General features: G+C 24.5%; 1 protein-coding gene across 1 annotated transcript in view; it reads right to left on the reverse strand.

Annotated features, from left to right (window-relative positions):
- LOC129606985 (uncharacterized) overlaps positions 1–15,877 on the reverse strand; it is a 248,231-nt gene that overhangs the window by 163,974 nt on the left and 68,380 nt on the right. The window contains exon 2 of the mRNA XM_055517651.1: positions 10,915–10,980. The gene's annotated coding sequence lies outside the window, so the exon portion shown is untranslated. The remainder of the gene's footprint in view (positions 1–10,914; positions 10,981–15,877) is intronic.

Here is a 15,877-nt window from a genome sequence, read left to right on the forward strand (position 1 = left end):
TAAGTTCGGGATTATAAGGAAAATCTAACCGATTAAATTTTTTTCCCTAAAATTTTAGTGAGCACCTTAACTAAATTCAATAAATTTTGATCAATAATAAATTATTGTCAAGCCTTTAAAATAAATTTTCTGCTGAATTTTCGGAAGATTTTTGAAAAATGATTTTAAAATTGAATTTCTAATAGTGTTATATTTTAATTAATGCTTGCTATATTAATTTTGATGACTTTACTTTTGAATAGATAAGTTTACTTCAAAAACAACTTTGAAAACTTTTTTAAAGTAATTAATGGATTTTCAGTAAACTTTATCTGCAGCAATAATAATAATTGTGATTTTCCGAATTTAAAACTCAAAAGATGATTGAAAATTAATTATAACCATAGGTTTGGGATTCTTCAGGAGAATTTAAAATTACCATATATTATCAAGTGCTCAGAGATTCTATTACAATTCATGAATAAGAAAAATTACTAATTGCTTTTAGTTCTTTCTTTCAAAAGCATTGTACTCTTCCAAATTTAATAAACCCTTTATAAGTGAAATGTACAAATTTTTCTTCAAATTACCAAAGCAATAAAAAAGATTCTGCTCTTGAAGAAAATTCTTCGTGAAATCTTTAAATTGTCCATTATATGGAAAAAGGAAAAATTTTTGCAAATATTTCTTTAGGGCCTGTGTAAATGAAAGTGAAGTACGTATCCATATTGCAAACACAAAAGATTTCCAAGAACAAGTAAGAACCAATGTCTGTTTAAAACATATTTTTTTTGAGTGTTACAATTGCTCTCAGTTAAAGACTTGGAAAATTTAAACATATTAATTCAATTGAATTTGCAATATTACTTCAGAATGACAAAATTAAAAGAATTTTTTTTTTCTGAATTTTAGGTCTTCTATTATAAGATATTCTCTAAGTATGTGTGCTTTTTATACCCTGCACTTCGTGAAGGGTATATTAACTTTGGTATGGAGTTTGTAACTATTTGAAGGAGTCATCTGCGGTATGGCCATATATATATTCTTGCTCAGCGTAAAATTCTGCGTTGATTTAAACATGTCCGTCCGTCCGTCCGTCCGTCCGATCGCACATTAACTCAAAAACGAATAATGCAATCGACACCAAACTTTCACAAGTTGTTTCTTTTGTGCCAAGGACGAACCCTATTGTTATTGGACAAATTCGGACAACGGGTTCGGGTAGCTGCCATACAACTCAAAGAGTTTATTTTAATTATTTCAAAAACTAATAAAGGTACAAATATAGAATTTTGTACACATGTGTCCAATTATATTCTACATATGCTCTAAAAATTTTAAAGAGATAGCTGCACCAGTTCGGGTGGCTGCCATACAACTCCAAAAACAAATTTTTTATATTCGGCAAAATAATAAAGTTAGATTCATGAAACTTGGCAGTTGTGTGTCCAATTATAGATCAGATATATCCGTGAAGTTTCTATAGAATGGTTTCACAGGTTTGAGTAATTGCTATACAACAATGAAAGGTGCAGGGTATAATTCAATCGGTTCATACCGACTGAAACGTTTTTACTTGTTATAAATCAAATAGATTATGAGAAAATCTTTTCTGATAATAAATTGTTTTTCAGTGGTTACAAAAAAAAATTCTAGATTGAATGTTACAGTTATTAATTTTTTGCTACTCGGTATATTGTACAAAAATTCAATTCACTCATAGAATTTGGTTAAAAATTGTATTGTTTTTAAAAATCAAAATTATAATTAAAATTTAATCCGCAATAACTAGTTTAGCAATCTCTTAGACATTAATTTCAAATTATATTATTTACAATATTATTTACATTATCTCAAAAGTTCTATTAATTAAATTCTTTAATTTAAACAAATTCTTTGAAAACTACGTTTATTGTTCAAAATTGGAACTCGTAAATTTTTGGTCCTCATAAACTTAAATCTGATTAAACTCCTTGAAAATTTTTTATTAACAAAAATAAATTTTTCCAACTATTTTTCTAATCCACAACGTTCCCACTTCTCAAGACCAATGTCACAATAAAATTAATTTTATTGTGAATAGAGAAATATCATCAAAATGTTATAAAAGCTTGTCAATAAATTAATTCGAATCAAAGCAATGGTTTGTAAGGTAGCGCTTTTTCCTTAAACAAATGAAAAAACCTTTTTTTGAAAATCTATCTTTTACCTAAAATAATTCTCTTAAATAAAGAAATAGGTATATCGAAAAAGAATTATCATTTTTAAAGTAAAATTATTGCATATTTTTAGGGGAAGAACAATACTGTAAAGAAGCGATAACATAATGGCCGATTTCAACAGTTAATAAAGTGATTTAAAATTGAAAATTATATTTTTTGATGGGAAGGCTTTTTGCAAGTGAATTGCAACTCGAGAAATTTTCTTATATTTCTCAAAATACAAGATGCCAAAAATTGAAATTTTACTAGTTTCCAGAGCTGATAGCATACAAGGATGGGGACATGGAAGAAAATATTCTTCTCAGAAAAAAAAATTATTTACCAATGCCCAGAAACTGTGAAATAAAAGCGACAACCATTTGAAAAAAATGTTTGTGTTTATAACAACAGTGCTTTTCAAACCATGTAATTTTTATCTACGTAATTTTTTGGTATAATTACGAGTATGTACTCTGCCTTTCCGGAATTTAAAAAATATATTTGGCTTTCATACGACAATGTGCCCAAAATTTTTTTTTACGATTTTGAAAAGCTAAAATTTTTAGCCAGAGGAATTAGATAAAAATATTCTTCTAGCGAAAAAAATTTTTAGTAAAGATCTGTTTGTATAAAAATTTAAGCATTTCGTTTTAATAAGAAAAGAGGAGTTTTATAAACAGATGCACGGATTGACAAGTAGACGAAGGGACAGAATGAAACTAATACTTAATATTCTTTTCAGTCTTATTGAAAAATTGTTGAAATTATTTGAGTTTTATGAAAAAAATTTTAATAAAAAAATTCATGTGCACCAAGCAAAGTTATGAAAAATTAACTTCACATTTTGTCAATATAAAATTAAAATTCAATAAGAAAGTAAAAGCAATTTTATTCTTTTCCAAAATCTTTTGCTTCTTGTTAAGGATAAATGTATTCTTAATTTAATATTTGCATTAAACAGAAAATTCTTTTTGTAATACACAAACGTACATGCTTGTATACAGTTCGTGGGTTTATAGTCCCGTATGTAGCTACTAATTTTATTTTATTCTCTTTTGTCAGCATTTTTAAAAAAGATTTTTACGTATAGTGGAAACTACAATGATATAGGAAGGAAAAGCCATATTGCGGTGATTAAAACCAAAAAAAAACAAAAAAAAAAAAACAAAGAAAATAAAAAATTCCTACCTACCGAGTTAAAAAAATTTTTTTACCTTTTTCTCAAAAATTATAGTAATATAAAATTAAATACGCAACTATGTAGGTACTTTAAAATTGTTATAATAACTTTATTGTATGTATGTATATATATGTATATGTAAATATGTGTTATACACATTCATAGAGTAATATAATATATGGATTTATATTGCAGTTTTATACAAAAACATCGCTATTATATTAACCTTATTTTACTGATAAAAGTTTCAAATGTAGCTTCATAGAAAAAGAAAATGAAAATAAATTTTTCACAAAAACTAGAGAGTTAAAAAAAAATTTTACTGGAATTTTATTTGAACAATATAAATATGCACATTTCTGTTGCTTGCTTGCAACTATAAAAATATTTTTTAGCATAGCTGACCAATTTCAATTTTTTTAACATTATTTTATGTATAAAAATTATACACACAACATAACATACTTGCTTAGAGTTTAAAAAAGAATTTGTTTTTCCCCCCTCTCAACTCGTTTTCGTACTTTATTCAAGTGGTCTTTTAAAATAGATAAATATTTTTTCTCGGAAATACTTTTCCTCTCCCGTTTTTTTTTCTGTTAAATTCATATACGTCAGTATATCTACATACGTGATATACTGACTGTTATTATATTATTGTATTTTCATATATGTAATATTAAATTTTGTATGATATTGTTGATATATTTATTATATAAAACTTTATTTGCACATACTTCGGATGTTAGCATAAAGAGAATTCTTTTCATATTAAACAAGTACATGATATTATATACATAATATATGTACAATGTATGTATGTTTGCAGATTGCTATACTGTACAAATATAATATGCATATTCTAAGTTTTCTGGAAAATGGTATTTTTAAAGTTGATATTTTTTTTATATAAAAAATATTGTTCATTTTATATTATGTTTAGTTAGTAATAGTTTTCGGTATAAATTATTTGTACATAATATCATAGGAATACTTTTAAAATAATTCTGATTTTAAATAAATTTTTAGATGAATAAATTCTTTAATTACTGCAGTAATAATGTCCACCGTCTGCCATACATTTTTGTTTAAAAAATATTTAAGATTTTTAAAAACAAAATTTTATCCTTGGTTTTGAATAATTTTAAAATTTATTATTTGGTTCAGCATCAAGTAAAATATTTTTCCGGAAGCCAATATTTTTTTTTAAATTTATGTTTCTTTAAGGTTTTGTGACTCATAACAAGCAATAACTTAGTTATACTAATTTGAAACTGTACAAGCCATACATTTTAGATGAATTTATTTTTTACTGATTAAACAAATTCCTTGAGTTATATTACAACTTGATATTTGCTTCTTTTGCGCCAAAAACTCTAAATAATCTTTATATATAAGCATATCGTAGGCATTTATGTTGACGGCCACCATTTTTTCGGATGAATTTACCAGAATTTTTGGTAGATTAACCGGAACAGGAACTGAAAATTATTTGTTTTGTTAAATTTGATTGCCCATTCATATGCAAAACCATATAGATAAATGATGTGAATGTAGGAGTAACTTCATAAGGATTCTCATTTTAGAGATACATGTGTAATCTTACTGATGGCTATTTATTTAACAGTTATATCCAAAAATTGTGAGCTATTATGAATATTGTTAACGAAAATCGGACTTTTATTTTAGGAAATTAAAAACACATGTGAAAAAATAAACACAGTGTTACAACATTATCAATGCATTCTACAGACAACTGTAAATATATATATATGTTTATGCATTTATAGACATACATATTTTGCTATGTTATTATTAAATTGTATAAGTAAACAGAATGTAGACAAAAAGTATTGTACCCATTTGGGTCAAAATTTAAAACTGAATATTATAGATTGAGTGCTATATAGACAGATTAAATTCTGTCTATGACACTGTTACTGCACTTACGATACATATACGATAAAAATATTCAGCAAATATTCTATACAGTTTATTTATTTTTCGTTTTTTTTTTTATTTAAATATTTCAATAAAAGTACAAGTCAATAATTTTTAAGAGTTAGTATTTCTCTTTTTTAGAATATTTTTAAAAAAATTCAATTTTTTTAAAGATAATTCAATTGTTTTATTTATTTATTTAAAAAGTAAACATTTAGTTTTGCAAGTTTTGTTTATTCTTTAACAAAAGTGAGGGAAAAATGCATTCATTTGAATTTCTTCAATGAAATTTTATTTAATTCTTTTTGTTTTGCTTCTTACTTGTACAACTCTTCACGTAAAATATTTTATTTTGTATACAATAGAAAATTTTATTGGCCATAACTGAGAAACTAGATTTAGTTCCTTTTTGAGTTCTTTATATACAAATAAAATAATTGCTAGTTTTAATATAAATATTATAAAATTAATTTTTACATTGATTACATCACTTAAGGTATAAACCAAAATTCCAAAATTGAGTATGATGCATTCCATATCGTTAATCACCCGAAATTCGTTCATAACAGTAGCCTATCCTGCACCGCCCCCCCCCCCCCCCCATATAATATTATGGATTCATTTTACATTTTCTTATAAAATTTTATATACCCTCGGAACATAAATAAAATGTTTAAATAATTTACGGAAAATTATTCTTTTTACTCAATTTCTTCATTTTTTTTTATAATCAAATACTTTAATCAGAATTTATTGAGTTTCGGTTAATTAATTTCATTTACTTGAATAATTTTTATTTCATTATTTTCAACAGCTAGCTATGTAGTATAAAAAAATATATTTAGCTATAATTTTTGAATTTCAAAAAGGGGAAAAATAATTACCATTTTTCATTTTCTCTATATTACCTTTTAAAATTTTTTTTGTAAAGAATTACAGTTAAATTGCTCCCTTATGTATTATTTTATAGCTAAATAAGATTAGAATTTAAAATTAAAATAAATATAATTTTAAATAATATATAGAATAATTATGTTGTATATATATACGTACTTAGAATTACAAAATCACTGTCTTAAAAAATTTAGTAAATGGATTAAACAAAATCTTGATTTGTCTAAGAATATTTAATTGCAGAATTTTAATCATATTTAAGTTTTGCAAAAAATTAGTCCAGTTCGTCAATTATAGTGCTCGATTATTCAATTCTCCACTATAAGCTCAGCAGAATGCTCCATTGCAAATGAATATTAAAATAATACTGGTACAGCCAATCTATATTGAAAACCTCTCATTTTCGAAATCGAAATAAGATTATTCCTGATTTATTATCATTTTATTCCTCAATAAATATTGAACAGCTCATTTAACGGACTAAATTAACGAACAGCTCATTAACGGCTATTGAACATTGAAAGGGCTAAATTAACGGCAAACGATTTAATGTTATATAATTTGGATGCCAAAATCTATAGGTTTTTACTGATTATATTTGAGTTTATATTGAATGAGATTATTAAATTATCTGAATTCGGCATGCAAATTTATATCACATAGCTTATAGCTTTACAAATACACATTTGTGTACAATTTTCTTGCATTGGTGTACATAGTTAATAAATTTTCGGCATAGCCTAGTTATATGCAATTTCTATTAAATTTCAAACAAAATCGATTTAGTATTAACCATAGTGCCCTACATCTAAATAATATTTTCTTTTCAGCAATTTGATAAGTACACGTAATCTAATTCATTAATAATTGCCTGTATTAAAAAATATAAATAAAGGTATTTTATAATGAAATAAAAATTCGAATAAGTAGAATAATGAAAAAATTCTGAAAAAGAAAAATACATAAATTAAATCCCAAAACGTTTTATGCAAAAAAAAAAACAAAATGGAGAAAAAAATATTGTTATAAAAGTTTCTTTTAAATTTTTTTTTTCTTTTTGATTATTTTCGCGAGGATAATAATATAATATTTTCAAATATTTATGGTAATATTTTCTTAAATAAAGCAAAATATTTTATGAAAATATAATATCCAGACGTATTAAAAGATTATAATAATTTAGGATGTTATGAATGCGTAAAACAACCAAATGAAAATAAATAAAATTCGTAAGACCAAAAATTGAATTTAATGCTTTCATAATATATCGCCATAATATTTTTTTTTTTTTAATTTGATATAACGTGGCACTCACAAAACCGAATTTTAAAGAAGAGAACAGAACTGTTATCTAAAAGAACGAAGAATAATATTCCAAGAAGTATTAGAATATTTTGATATAAACAAAAAAGTCAAGGTCTCCTCTTTTTTACTTTCACATAAAACGATTTTTTTATATTATATACGATTACAAACACATCTTGATATAATATTATTTTAATAATTCTAGTGTTTTGACAGCACTCTGTTCTTCTACTCTTCGCATTTCTGCTTTTTTTGCTTGTTTTTTATTAGCTTTTTTGTTTATGAAATATAAAATATAAATATGTATGTACGCATGTAATAATGTCTGACAAATTATTCCTTTTGCTGAACATAAGTGCTATCAATGTTGCGACATTAGCACAAAACAATTCTCAAAAATACACATGCACGGATCGGAACTTAAAAATACCTTAACCATAAAATACATAAAAAAAAAATATAACTTCAAGGTTGTTCTCATAAAATGGTGGTAGGTACATATAAAATTCATTTTCGACTTAGCACCGCATAGATATAATCGATGTTGCAGGCCCAAAAAATTTTAATGCGATAACAAAATGTTACTTTGAATTTTATGATTATAAAATAAAATTTGATAATATATTTTACTTCAATTTTATATGAATATAATTATACAGAGTGTATGAGTTTTGAAGGCCAAGAAATTCTTATGGTATTAAAAACTTTTTTGGCAAGGTTTTTTTTGTAATATTGATGAAAATATTTGGATTGAGGAGGTGAGATAAAAAGTTTGTTCTCCATTGAGAGAAAATTGTTAAGTTGACATTGACATACTGATCTGTTAATCTGGAAATCGTGTAAGATTTTTGATGAAAAAATTGTAAAAACATTAGCATGAGCTTTGTAGGAATTAATGCTGTAATTATTTTCATTAAAAAACAAAAATATGTTTCAATCAAAATCATAATCTGCTTGGGAGACATCACACACACACGCTACAAGGTTTTAAAAAATGTTGCCTATTATTAATATATTTAAATTTTGCTAATTTAGTAAGCAAATTTTGTGCGACTTAACACAATTTTGTATGAACACCTTGTAACTGTACAGCTACAATCAAAACATTTTTCACATGGAAATTTAGAAAAAAGAAAAACCACCAAAAAATTGTTTACAAATCGAAGTTTTCTTAAAAAAATGTCAAAGGGAAAAGAAAGCAACAAATAAAAAAGAATAATAATATTAAATTTTGGCATAAAAAATTTCCCAAGACGGGTTATTTTTGACATAATTTTTACTTGCCATAACAGAAAAAAATGTAGAAATACTGATGGATCCTTGAATAATAATATTTGAAGAAAAAACAAAATCGAATTTATATACCATGTGTAATAAACCGAATTATATGTCCTAATAAAAATGTGAAAAATAAAAAAAAATTTCATTTTACAGAAATGTTGACTAAGGTGTCACATTATTTTGCTATTTTGTTTTTTGTCACAAAAAAATTAGTATAAAAAATATTCTCCATTTTTTTTTTTTTTTTTCTAACAAGCTTCAAAAAATATGTAAATTTGTCTAATTTAATTACATATTATTGTGTTGAATACAAAATTCCCGGCTCGAGAATACATTGGATTGATTAATTTGAAAATTTGAACTAACAAAATTTTTCTTAAATAATTGAGCAGGTTAATGTTAGACAGATTCTGAAATTAAAGTGAGAAGAAAAGGCAAAATATATTGTTCGAATCTACTTTAAATACACTTTTCTTTTTAGATTCTATTGGATTTTCAGTTAAAAAAAAATCGCAATCCATAAAATTGATGAAATTGCTTTATTTATTCGAAAAATCTAAAATCGGCCCATAGTAAAAACCAATTTCTGAGTAAAAGTAATTTTCTTGAAAATTTTCCAATATCTTCTTGAAGCAAGAATTGAATTATTAAATTGTGAATAAAGCTGTTAGTTGCTACTCTACAAAACATAATCAAAAATGTAAATTTTGGCAGTACTGAAAACGCAATGGCTTATATGATTTTCTAGTGAGCTGAGGAACTTAAGCAAATCATCGTCAAAATCTATCACATAATTTCGTTTCCATCCATCACATTATCGAAGTACACACAGTTATCTGCGTGTAATTTTCATCAAAATCAGTTCCGTTGATATTGAAATTTATCTATTGAAAGTTGATGTTGAAAATTCGACATGTGATACTTGGTACCATCGTTATTTCACATTCATAATTAATAGCAATGCGGTCCCACTTATTAGAGCATCCGTATGTCAGAGTACATAATGAATCTTTGTCTCTTAGGTACTCTGTATTTAAAAAGGTAAATACTAATTTTTAAAATTATTATAAAAAAAAAATTATAAAATCATAGGAAAAAATGAATGTAAAAATAAATTATGAAATTTAGAAACACTTAAAAATCATACATAAATAAATTTTTTTGTTGGCCCTATAATAATTCAAAGAAAAAAGACCCATTCACATTAAGGGACTTTTATTCATTCAATTTTGTTTTTATGGAGCTACGAAAATATAGATATTAAAAAGTTGCAAATAAAAGGACAACCTTTGTTATAATGGAATTGTATTGGTCAAATGGATAATGCTGCATTAAGCTGTAAATAAATTTATTAAAACATTAAATAATTTTTTTTAAAAAATAATTTTATACTATAAATTTTTTACTAATTTGTAAATCATAGGTCTAATGAAAATCTCACAATAAAAGTATTGTATAAGAAAAATATATTAATTTTGTTTATGATTCTAAGTTTTTGAAATCAGAATTTACAAAACTCGCATAAACAGCAGGCTAACACTTCTAACAACATTTCGCTCTAATTTAATTAGTGTAAGCCCAATCAATAATTTCAAATTTCAATTAGAAGTTGATAAATACCCAATTTTGTTTGATAAATAATTGCCTTGGAAATTCAGCTTGAAATGCACGACATATAATTTACAATATATTTTAATGTTGCAGACATTTATATACATTTACAAGATTTAAAGTCCAAATTAAGCATTTTCTTAAATTTCTAATATTTTTGGTAAATTTTAAATAAGTTTTTGATAAAATAGCAGTCCCAATTACGGAACTATATATCTATAGGGAAGCATAGTAAGTATATGAATTTTTTTTGGATTTTGTCCAGAAGACAAAATTTTTCTATATGGCAATTTTGTTAAATTGCCAATGGCTATGAATGTTTTCTAGTTTATTTAGTTTATTTTTACAAAAACATATTATTTAAATTATCCTTTTTACTGCTATTTCAAGTCCAATTATATAAAATTTAAAATTTTATTTTTAAAGACAGTTTCAAATATATTAAATTTTTTTGTCAACGTGATTAAACTGGCTATCATGTAAGATTGTAAATTTAAATAGGAAGTATAATATTATCATACATACCTATTTATTATTGAATAAAACAAGTAACACGTATCATCCATGTATCATAGTCCTTGTAGCTCCATCCTATAATAATAAAACAAAAATTTATAGCAATTGCATTACTAGTATTTATGAGAGTATTTAGTAAATATGATATATTTCAGAAATATTAAATTTTAATTAGACCTATTAAATATTTAATTTTAATTAGATCTCAGAAATATTAAATTTTAAGTAGATCTGACAACATTTAACAACTAATCATATATAATCAAATCAAATTTAGTAATTACTATTAAGAAAGCCTCGTTCACTTATAGATTTAGACTCTCAAATTTTAATAGGAATAAGAAGAGTTTATTAACGAAGCAATTGCAATTTCGTACAACACAAAAACGATCATATCAAGAACAATTATTTAGGAACTAACAATTGCGAGTAAGGAATATCAAAAAGGAGGCCCCCACTGTGCAATTAAAGCAAGCATTTCCAAGTGTTTGCAATGTTTGTTCACTTTCATATTAACTGAATCAAAAGTTATTCTTCTACTAATAAATTTCATTAGTAATTGAAAATTTCATTTAACCGAAAATAATTTCAATATTTCATTAATTTAGAAAAAGCATCAAGTACAACAATAAAAATATCAAAAAATTTATGCATGTACGTTGTATAATTGTTTTTAGTTCATTTCATTTCATTCGATTTTTTTTTCTTAAATTAATAAAATTGCATAATTCATTTACTCGCTACACACACATTATTATACTGTAGGTATGTACAATATGTGAATATGAAATATTTTCCAAAACAATAATAATTTATCATTTTCAATAATTTCTATAGTCTTTTGTTATTGTTATTATTCCGATTTTTTCTTCATTTCATTACTTTTACAATAATGTTAATTCTTTCGTATCGTTAGCTATATACCACTTTCATTACAATTCCAAATCGTTATGTTTTTCATATCCGTACAAAGAAAAATTGCTGGGCGAAACAGAACAAAGAGAACAAAATACAGAATTCAAAAAATATTAGAAAACCATCAATCATGACATCCGTATCATGATGGTAAGTAAACATACATACGCGCATACACGTATATTCCAGCATTAAAACATTAAAATTTACATTCACTTCGTGTACGCTTTGTATATATGTGTGTGTACATATATGGAGATGTAAAGCATACACTCATAAGAACGTTTCAATGTCAGTTCGATTTCAATCATTAAACAAAATTTGCAATAAAAAAACGCTTTCCTTTTTTTTTTTTTATTTTTTATGTATGGATGTGTGCTTCTTGATGGATTAGGAAATAAAATCTGAAAAGCAATTGAAAAAGCCGAAATAACAACAGGAAAAAAACCAAATGAATTAAATTTGTGTGCAAAAATAAAAGAAAATCAATAAAAAATTTTTAAAATTTAAACGAAACAATTTGAAAACGTTAACCAAGCTAGGGAAAAAAATATGATTTATGCCGGCATATTGGAATATCATGTTGTAATAGGCAGTCATAAGCTGAATAAAATTTTCTGATTCCGGTACATATCTACTTACATATATTAGTAGCATGACATTGTGCTCATAGATGAATATTAAAATATGAAACGAAAAAACCAAGTGAAATTAATTTTCAAAATCTGATTTTTATTCGAAGTTTTATGAAAAAAAATTTGATTAACTGACAAAAAAAGATTTGTTGTGCTCCATATCTTTATACTATTGTTTTAATTAGGCGGCCTCATTCTATATTTCATCCTACTATCACTCGCCGAAAGAGATAAAAGTGTAATTTTATCGTATATTCGAAAAATAAAATTTTCAAATAAGAAAAATAGTTTTTGCATTATGAACCTTGCGTAGCCTAAAAGTATGCAAAATTTTATTATATTTGCCAAGTTTAATGGATATTTTAAAATTTTAATATCATACCTTGACGAAAGTGCAAAATCAGTATAAAATAGAGACTGTTCGAAACTTTCGAGTAAACATTTTAACAACAGTCATTTGCAGTTTAATAAAATTTTATTAAAGCAAAATATTCAAATTTATATACAAGATATTTGACAAGCTTAAGTTACCTTCATTTGTATTGAATAGCATGATACGTGTAAGTATAAGCACAATATACTTATATAATTATTGTGTTACAATCTTATATAGTTACATTAACATGTACTTACATTCGAAATCTGAATCATTTCGACTCAAGGTTAAATTCACAATATTTTATATTTTTAAGTAAAAACCTGCAAAAAAAAAAGTACCAATGAGAAAAAATATTAATTTATACGTTATGCACGAAAAAATTCTCTTAGTTATTTTATTTGCAAAAAAAAAAAAACAGAATAACCTTGTCTCATAAAATTTTATTTTAAATTAAAAACAGATTGCAACAAAGTAGGAACAATTTACATTTCATTATCGTGACTTTGACAAAGCTAAGTATTTAGATATTAATGTCATATCAAGTTGTAAAATAAATCACTACATTTTATTCCCCTAAATACGCATTTTGATTATAGAAAAAAATGATATCCTTACAATTATATTTTTTAAAAAATTTAATTAAATAAAACTTTGTAATACTACACACATACAAAGAGAAAATATTCTTATAAAATAACAATGAAAATAATGATTTTTTTTTTTAAAAATAATGCAATAGATTTGAAAAATTTCTCATTTATTAATTTTCGAAATGATTTTAGGTTTCACTTCGGTACTTTTTTCTAACAATATGGTTTTACATTATTAACAAATTTAATATTTGCTTCAATATAATTAAATAATAAGAAAAAAATTTTCAGCTCTGTTATTAATTTTATTTTATGTATAGATTTTTTATGTTACATTGAAATTAATAAAAACATAATTTCTTCAAAACCCGAAATAATAGCTGGAAGATGGAAACAAAGAAAATAAAGTTGGGAATTTTTTTTTTACATTCGACTGGACTGATTTCAAGCGGTATTCTTTCAAAACAGCGTCCCGGAAAAGAAAAAATCATTATTTTTATTAACAAAGTCTTTGATGTTTTCGCGACATAAAGCTTCTAAAAGGAAAAAAGTTTCATATATAACTGCCATATGTCACAACCTGTGCTTCTGTCTCAGCCAAATTTAAATTTTTTCACTGAAAATATTTATTATCTAAATAATAATAATAGATTTATTATTATATGGGTCAACTTAGATTATTCATCGTTAAATGGAAGTCTATTAATACGCACCATTGCAAATTGATTGAATTATAAAACACTACCAACATACACAGAGTGTGTAGATATAAAAACAGGCGAATCTCAACAATTTTGCGGCCATAATAATTAATTAGAATTTTGTTGACATCTTCAAAATTCGTACAATTTCTTCTCATATATTTTTCACCTAAATAAGAACAAAAGTATTGAATTTGTTGACTGATTTTATTTACGTGTTTGGTAAGTACGTATAAATCTTACTATACCCAAGCACTATTGAAACATTCTCAATCATATTTACCATTTTTCATTTAAAATTTCATCAGAATTAAAGTTTAAATCTTCAAGAGTTCAATTAAGGTAAGTGTCCCTATTACTGACATACTTCGCAACAAATTCAACTTTGGCGTGAGATATTTTATATGTGGGACACAATAAATGATCGTGTTTCCGATTTTTTGAATAATTTGGATAATTGAGAATAATGTTTTTTATAAAATTATTTAATCAAAATATTTTTTAATTCATAATTTTTCGATTAAAAATGAAAAGCAAAAATGTTCCTAATATTGACATAACCGCAAATGTTTGTGTCTATTACTGACAGTTTGTGTTCCTAATACTGACAATGTAATTTCATATGCAGTAATCTGTATTCTATATATGAATAATGGTTAAAATGATAATATTAAATAAAAATGGAATAATAATTTAGATTTCTACGGATATTTCATCTTATTTAAAAAAAAAATAAAAATGAATAAAAATATAATTCAAACAAAAATAAAAAACAGATTTTTTATTGAATTAAAGGTAAAAATATGTGAAATTCAGCTGATTTGAATTTATTATTACTGTAGAATGTACTTTAGCTAGTAGTCTTAATATGCAACAATGAATAAATAAAAATTTTTAAAAGATATTTATGAAAATCTAATTCGAAATTACATAATGTTTTATAAAGTATTATAAGTAATATTTGCTACAAATGTATTCTTATAAATAATACCTAAAATATGATGTACCATATCACACGAAATTATAAGAAATCAGATCAATATATTCTAAAGCTGCTAATAAGCCTATTCTAAAGCTGCTTTTTGCTTTAACAAAAACTATTTATGTATTAAGTACGTAACGAAAGCAACCCATTCTCAATTTTTAGAACAACATTTTGGTTATTAAAAAGGACTACTTTTCTTATTTAAAGAGAACCATTTCCGTTGTGATATTTGTTATGACGTTAACGTTTACAGTAATTTTAAAGCATTTTTTTAGAAACCGAATTGTACTGTCTTATTGACAGTATTGAATACAATATTGATACACAATTTATTAGACGAATATCACTATTAAAAAGGTAAAAAGGTCGTAGTCAGATATAGGTTTTCACAAATGTAATCGATTTTCATTTGACTGAAATAGTTTAAACAATTTTAAAGTATAAAGAAATTATTTTAATTAATTAAAATGAATATCAAAATTAAAACTTTATACTGACATAATTTTGTACATAATATTGACCCTCTTTAGATCGTATTACTGACACCAGTTTTTAAAGGTAAAATACTCCGAACCTGTAGTAAATTCTTAGTGTCAGAATTCGGACATTAGAAAGAAAATTCAAATTCGATTTTAAATAAATAAATACGAAAATAAAAATTTAAATATTTTAAAAATGACGTAATTTATAAAAATACGGATTTTTGACGTATTACTGACACATATGTCAGTAATAGAAGCATGGTCGAATTTTAGATGTTTCTAATA

The sequence above is a fragment of the Condylostylus longicornis genome, unplaced genomic scaffold, assembly GCF_029603195.1.
Source record: "Condylostylus longicornis isolate FDR11 unplaced genomic scaffold, ASM2960319v2 ptg000023l, whole genome shotgun sequence".
In the NCBI taxonomy this organism is placed as follows: Eukaryota; Metazoa; Arthropoda; class Insecta; order Diptera; family Dolichopodidae; genus Condylostylus; species Condylostylus longicornis.